The sequence below is a fragment of the Haliotis asinina genome, chromosome 14 (assembly GCF_037392515.1).
Source record: "Haliotis asinina isolate JCU_RB_2024 chromosome 14, JCU_Hal_asi_v2, whole genome shotgun sequence".
NCBI classification, from domain to species: domain Eukaryota; kingdom Metazoa; phylum Mollusca; class Gastropoda; order Lepetellida; family Haliotidae; genus Haliotis; species Haliotis asinina.
The window spans coordinates 31,903,577-31,909,607 of record NC_090293.1 but is presented as its reverse complement, the minus strand read 5'-3'; positions in this window follow the sequence as shown (position 1 = coordinate 31,909,607).

Here is a 6,031-nt window from a genome sequence, read left to right as displayed (position 1 = left end):
GAAGAAAACAACATGGCACAAAAACACCACAACAGTAAGCTAACGCAGACATTATTGTGTACATTTAGAACTGTTAAGATCTGTCAGATGATAGCTAAATATTCAAATAATTGATTCAGGTGCTGTGTTGGTGAATTATTAGGGTGACAGGTTGAGTTCTTTCTCAAAAATGTTTCTTTTTTCAAACAATGCTTTTCCTCAAATGAACCAAAAAATTGTTTCTTACCAGACATGCCGAATATCCCTTAAAAGTCTGTTGTGAAAACCTTTTTTCATTTTGTCGTTTCAGAGAACACATTCATTAAATGCCCGTGTGTCATTCCCATACTGAGATTAATCCATGTGATTGTCTCTGACACATCTGTGCACAACATTCAGTGTCATTTAGCTCAACAAAAGTGTTGTTACATGTATCATCACACATATAGATCCTGTAGACAGAGAAAATTATTTCCCGCAGGTATTACTTCCTCAAGGGGAAAGAGGCAAATGAAATTTGATATACACAAACTTTCGGTCTGACTTGATTGACACACGTCATCATTGTATAGGTTAATGCTCATGATGTGATCGCTGGTTTATCTTTTTCTGGTTTATTAAACGAGCTTCCCCTTTCATATCAAGTTTATGTCCCGAGTGAAATAATTTTGGTTTGTCACGAGCTTTAGCTTTATTAGTGTTTATTTTAACACTTCTAATATGAATTAGATAAAATTTATTTCATTTAGTGTGGTTACAGCATTATTTTCAATTCTATGATAACTCAGGTTTCAGTAAGTATCAAGCTCGTTTAATATCCTATAAATATCTCTACTGCTTGACAAGTATTAGATGATCCACGACCTGACAAGTGACCCCAATTTGCATTTATGTGAACATTCCATTTGAACCAAGAGGGAAAAAGGTTGTCGTCCAAATATTGAAAGGTTGAATTTCCTCGTGCGAATCGGGTCGTGGTGGTGTTTTGCTGAACTAAATCCCTCTACGAGACACGTGTTAAACAATAGCGGTATTGATTTCATGCCACGGTCAGCATGTATTGCGCGTGATTAATCGTCAGTCTTCCTCTAGCAACCAAGTGTATTCGTCCAGATTACTTCCTCCGCCTGCTTGTCACAAACGCGTTCACTGCGTTGGCTCATCTAATACTTGTCAAGCAGTAAGAGATATTGCTTTGACAGTAGATTTTGCACAATGCCCTGACAATGCTATGAAGTCACAATGCTATGGCATCGTCGCACTGTAAATCTAATGCCAGTACTGTGTTCAGAGATGTACATTTTTCATTGAAAGAGAGAAGAATGATATCGGATGATAAATAGAATCTCACCCTCGTGTCTACTGATATCAATTATATCAACACTCTATAAATGCCCCGCCGGGCCGACATGCCTAGAGCGGTCTTAGCCTACGATGATGACCGTAAATCCCATACTCTAACATGGACATAAGATAGCGCCAGCTTTGTGCAGGTGGGCCTTGAAGGACACACTATGATCGTAATATGTGTAGAATTGTTATTAAGGGAACCAGGCTGGGACACCACTGCAAACTCATCTGCATCGTGACGTCATCGCATAATTTTCATACAGTGTACGCAATGCCATAAAAGACTTCTTTTTCGAATCCTTATACGAGCTTCACTTTGGATGGAAGAAAGAATACGTAATGGGGGTATACTAAGCACACGACATGCAAAAAGGTTTTGGATTGTAGCTAGTCAGAGGTGTGGAAGTATGGTGTAAATTCTAGGGTACACAGACTATCCTATAGTCAACAAGCAGAAGAGGAACTAGATCAAGCGTGTACCGCTAACCCAGCTGGAACTTGCTATGATCAGGGGGAATCTGAAATCCAAATCCAAGACCACAGTAATCTTTCAAACATGTTGACTGCAGTTCTAAATATGTATGCCTTAGAAAACTGAAGACTCACGAAACAAATCAAAAGGCCAAACTAACCTGTCAACAAGCTACGATATTTGCAAAACAGGTTTGTACAGAGAGCATTAAACTGGAGGGCTGAGAAGATTGAGCAACAGACAAATTGGGTAAACATACTCTCTTCATATATCCTAAAGCGAGAATACAAAAACGTTACATATCTATCATGCAACGGGCGATTCCTTAAGGCACAAATTAGCCAAGTCATAAATGAGGACCAGCATTTGGTATTCTGCTTAAGACTAATCAGAAATCTTTCATTTGTAATGGTTAAAAAAGTACAGAAAAACTCCAAAAAGATTCTTCTTTAAGAAATACGGTAATTCCACGCCCCCTTACTTCAAAACCTACTTCTCCCCTGCAGATAATAATTGCTAAAGACATTTCACTTTTCTCCATGACACTCATTCATCACCTCAGCAAATATGTGTTTTATTGTATCCTTGTTACGTGTGATTGTTTGAAACACGGTCAGGTGAAGTCAGTACACCTTTATTAATTCATCACAATCCAGGCAGTTTTACTACCAGATATTAACTTCATGGCTGGTTGGTTTCTTCCTTAACCTCGCACTTAACTATATTCCAACTATAAGGCGGTGGTCTGTAAATAATCAAGTATGGGCCAGACAATCCATTGATCCAACACAAGCACTGATCTACACAATGGGGAACTGATGACATGTCTCAACCAAGTCAGCGAGACTGACCACCCCATTAGTCGCCTCCTACAACAAGCTGGGATGCTGAGGACCAATTCTAACCCGGATCTTAGCGGGTCTAATTTTGTGGTGCGCGAGGTCCTGTTCAGAAATACAAATGGAGGTGTTTGAATTTTGATGGCTGGTTTACTCATGCGTAACATCACACTCGTGCGTTAGACGGCTTTTGAATAACTACATCTGCCGAGTGAGTGAGTTTAGTTTTACGGCGCACTCAGCAATATTCGAGCTATATGGCTGCTGTCTGTAACTAATCGAGTCTGGACCAGACAATTCAGTGATCAACAGCATGAGCATCGATGTGGGCAATTGGAACCTATGACATGTGTCAACCAAGTGAGCGAGCCTGACCACCTGATCCCGTAAGTCGCCTTTTACGACAAGCATGGGTTACTGGAGGCCAGTATTCTAACCGGGACCTTCACGAGTTTTATCGGCGTCAAACCAGATAGTAAGGATACCAGGCCATGCCGATCAGCCGATCTTGGCCACTCTTTGTAACGGTTTGTACTATCATCTTTAGGGTGGCATTAGCCGGATTTTGGAATAAAACAAGGGGGCTTTACACCTGAATACACGAACCTTCGGATGGCGAAGACTTGGAAATGAGACATGTATAAATCGGTTTTACATGACGGCGGTTTGTTATAATATCTTATTTTTATTTAAATGATTCGACAAGACATTTAATTCATTAAACACGGCGAATGCACACACGAACAACATAACTTTTGAGTCGACAGAACATAGAACACCCGATTAATACTGAAACACGTGTGAAACAACATATCCCAACGCGAGCTGAATTCGACATGATTTCGACAATTGCATTGCTAGCGCTATATCGAGGAAGTACGTGCGCGATAGGAGAGCACAAACAGTTTCATCGGCAGGGCGGATGCCCAGTTCCTGTCGTGAGACGTTTTATTGACAAATGAAATCAAGAAATTAAGTTATGTAAAGAGCAAATAACCATCAATATTATTTACCCTTGATCGTTAATACCACTTCAGATGCAAAATCAATTGCCTGTATAACAAAAAAAAAAAAAAAAAAAAAAAAAAAATAGCGAGCAAAATTCAAGAAGACCAGTCGTCTGCTAGTGATAGGTTATGTATGAAACTGGAAGCCACGTGATCAAAACACTCTCTCGCAGAGCGGAGGGAAAAGCATGGCTCATCGTCGAAAACACATACAAAATACCCGGATGTTACAAGAGGCTACAGTTTCGCCGATACGATATCATCAACGCTATTTTTTATCGGAAACACATGATACTTTTTTGTGAAATAGATGAATATACCTTTATCACTCAAGGTTAGCAAAATCAAAACTTAAAATGATATTAAAGATGAAAATTACGTTTTTGTCTTATATCGTCGAAAACCCCTAACGTTTTCGATAAGCTACCAAAGGAAAGGTGGCCGTGACCTTTTCAGTAACTCAAGGGCAGCTAATCTTATTTTGTACCCAAGATGGGAGTGGTTTCCCTTTGCCATAGAGTTAAGCTGGTTCCCGACTCCCTTTGCGCGCGCTTAAGTTTGCCAAAGTATTGGTATGATGTGCAAGACCGGGCCCCGTTTGCCGTAGAGTCTGCCATGTCTATGATTTTAATGTTGTGCCGAACATCGCAGAGGTCCGCAGTACCCATATTTCGGGTGATGGTGTCACTATGCACAGATTTCCACCAGACCCCTTAGAACGCGCTAAATGGGATGTTCGTGAGTGCGAAGCGAGTATTGTGGAAGCCTGTATTATATACTAAATCGGATGGTTCGCCCCTACCTCGCTTCCAGGATAGAAAATGCTATTGAGATTTGTTTTCATCGAGTTATAAAATCAAGACTACTAACTACTCATTGCTGACCAAAAGGATTTTGCATGGACATAACGATTTCTTTCTCGGAAGCGAGGTTGTGGTCGAAGTGGCCATATTGTAAGAAATATTATACTGACCCCCGCCTCACTTCTAAGAGTGAAATTGTTATGTTACAAGAAATGTCATGCAAAATCCTATTGTCCATCAATCAAATACATATTTTAGAAAGAATATCTAGTAGAAAGTAATTTTGATTTTGTAAGTCGCTGAAAACAAACTTAAATAGCATTTATTCTCAGACAGAGCGCCGCCATTTGTGAAAATTGTGACGTCACGGGCTAAAGTCCGTCAGAATTAGTGAGACTATGGTTTGTTTTCGTCACGCTAGAAAATCAAAACTACTTTCTACTAGCAGTTAAATAAAACTACTTTCTACTAGTAGTTAAATATGTATTTGAATCATGACCAAAATGTTTATGCAAGACACAACTTGTAACATTAATGACGTCATCCACTGAAGCGAGGTGGGGATCGAAGTGACAATACTGCGCGATGAATGTCTTCAGTTGATGAATTCACTTGGTTTACAAACGTTCACTCACCATTATGTAGACACTAGTCAGTGTACGTCTTTATATGTGGTCTTTAAATCCTAATTACTTTATAGTCATACAGGTATTTTGAAACATAATAAAACGAGTGAGTGAGTGAGTTTATTTTTACACCGCTTTTAGTAATATTCCAGCAATATCACGGCAATGGGCTTCACACATTGTGTCCATGTGGGGAACCAAACCCGGGTCTTCGCTTTAACCACTGGGCCACCCCACAGCCCCAACTTAATAAAAAGATACTTATAGCGAATGTATAACAGGAATGTAATATCTAGACATTTTATAATTTGCCAATGTGAATCAAACGAAAACAATGATTCTGTTGAATGCTACAACAACTTAATAAAAACAAAACGTCCCAGGAATGTATCCACCAGTATCCACAACCCCCCCCCCCCAAAAAAAAACCCAGAAAAACCCCGAGTGTTATGCCATGCCTCTGCAGATTTTCCAAGTGATGTGTCTTTCAACAGCCTAATATATGAAAAAGTGATGTATCGTTTCAGGTATTTCACATTAGTGTATGGTCGCATTGATCACTCACGATAGCACACCTGGCAATTAATTGCGTAATGTCCGTCATTCTTTTAAAAACGTAATTTAGTTAACTACAATTCTTGAAATATTATTTTTTATTCATAATTCCCTACCATGCATTTTCACAACACATCCGTCGCCATTGCAAATTTCTAATGGCTACAAAACTCATACTTCTTGATCGGCTGTGAATGTTACAAACAATCTACATCTGGCTGGAATCTTCAAATCAACCAGCACTATTTATTCATAATGCATTTTTCTCAAGAGATGAGTTGATACCCTAAATTGGACAATGTAATATCTTAACTCGTTTCTATATTGACCCATGGCCTTGCATGTAAATCGAGAACTGAAATATTGAAGATACGAGTTATATTGATAAGACAGCGAATCC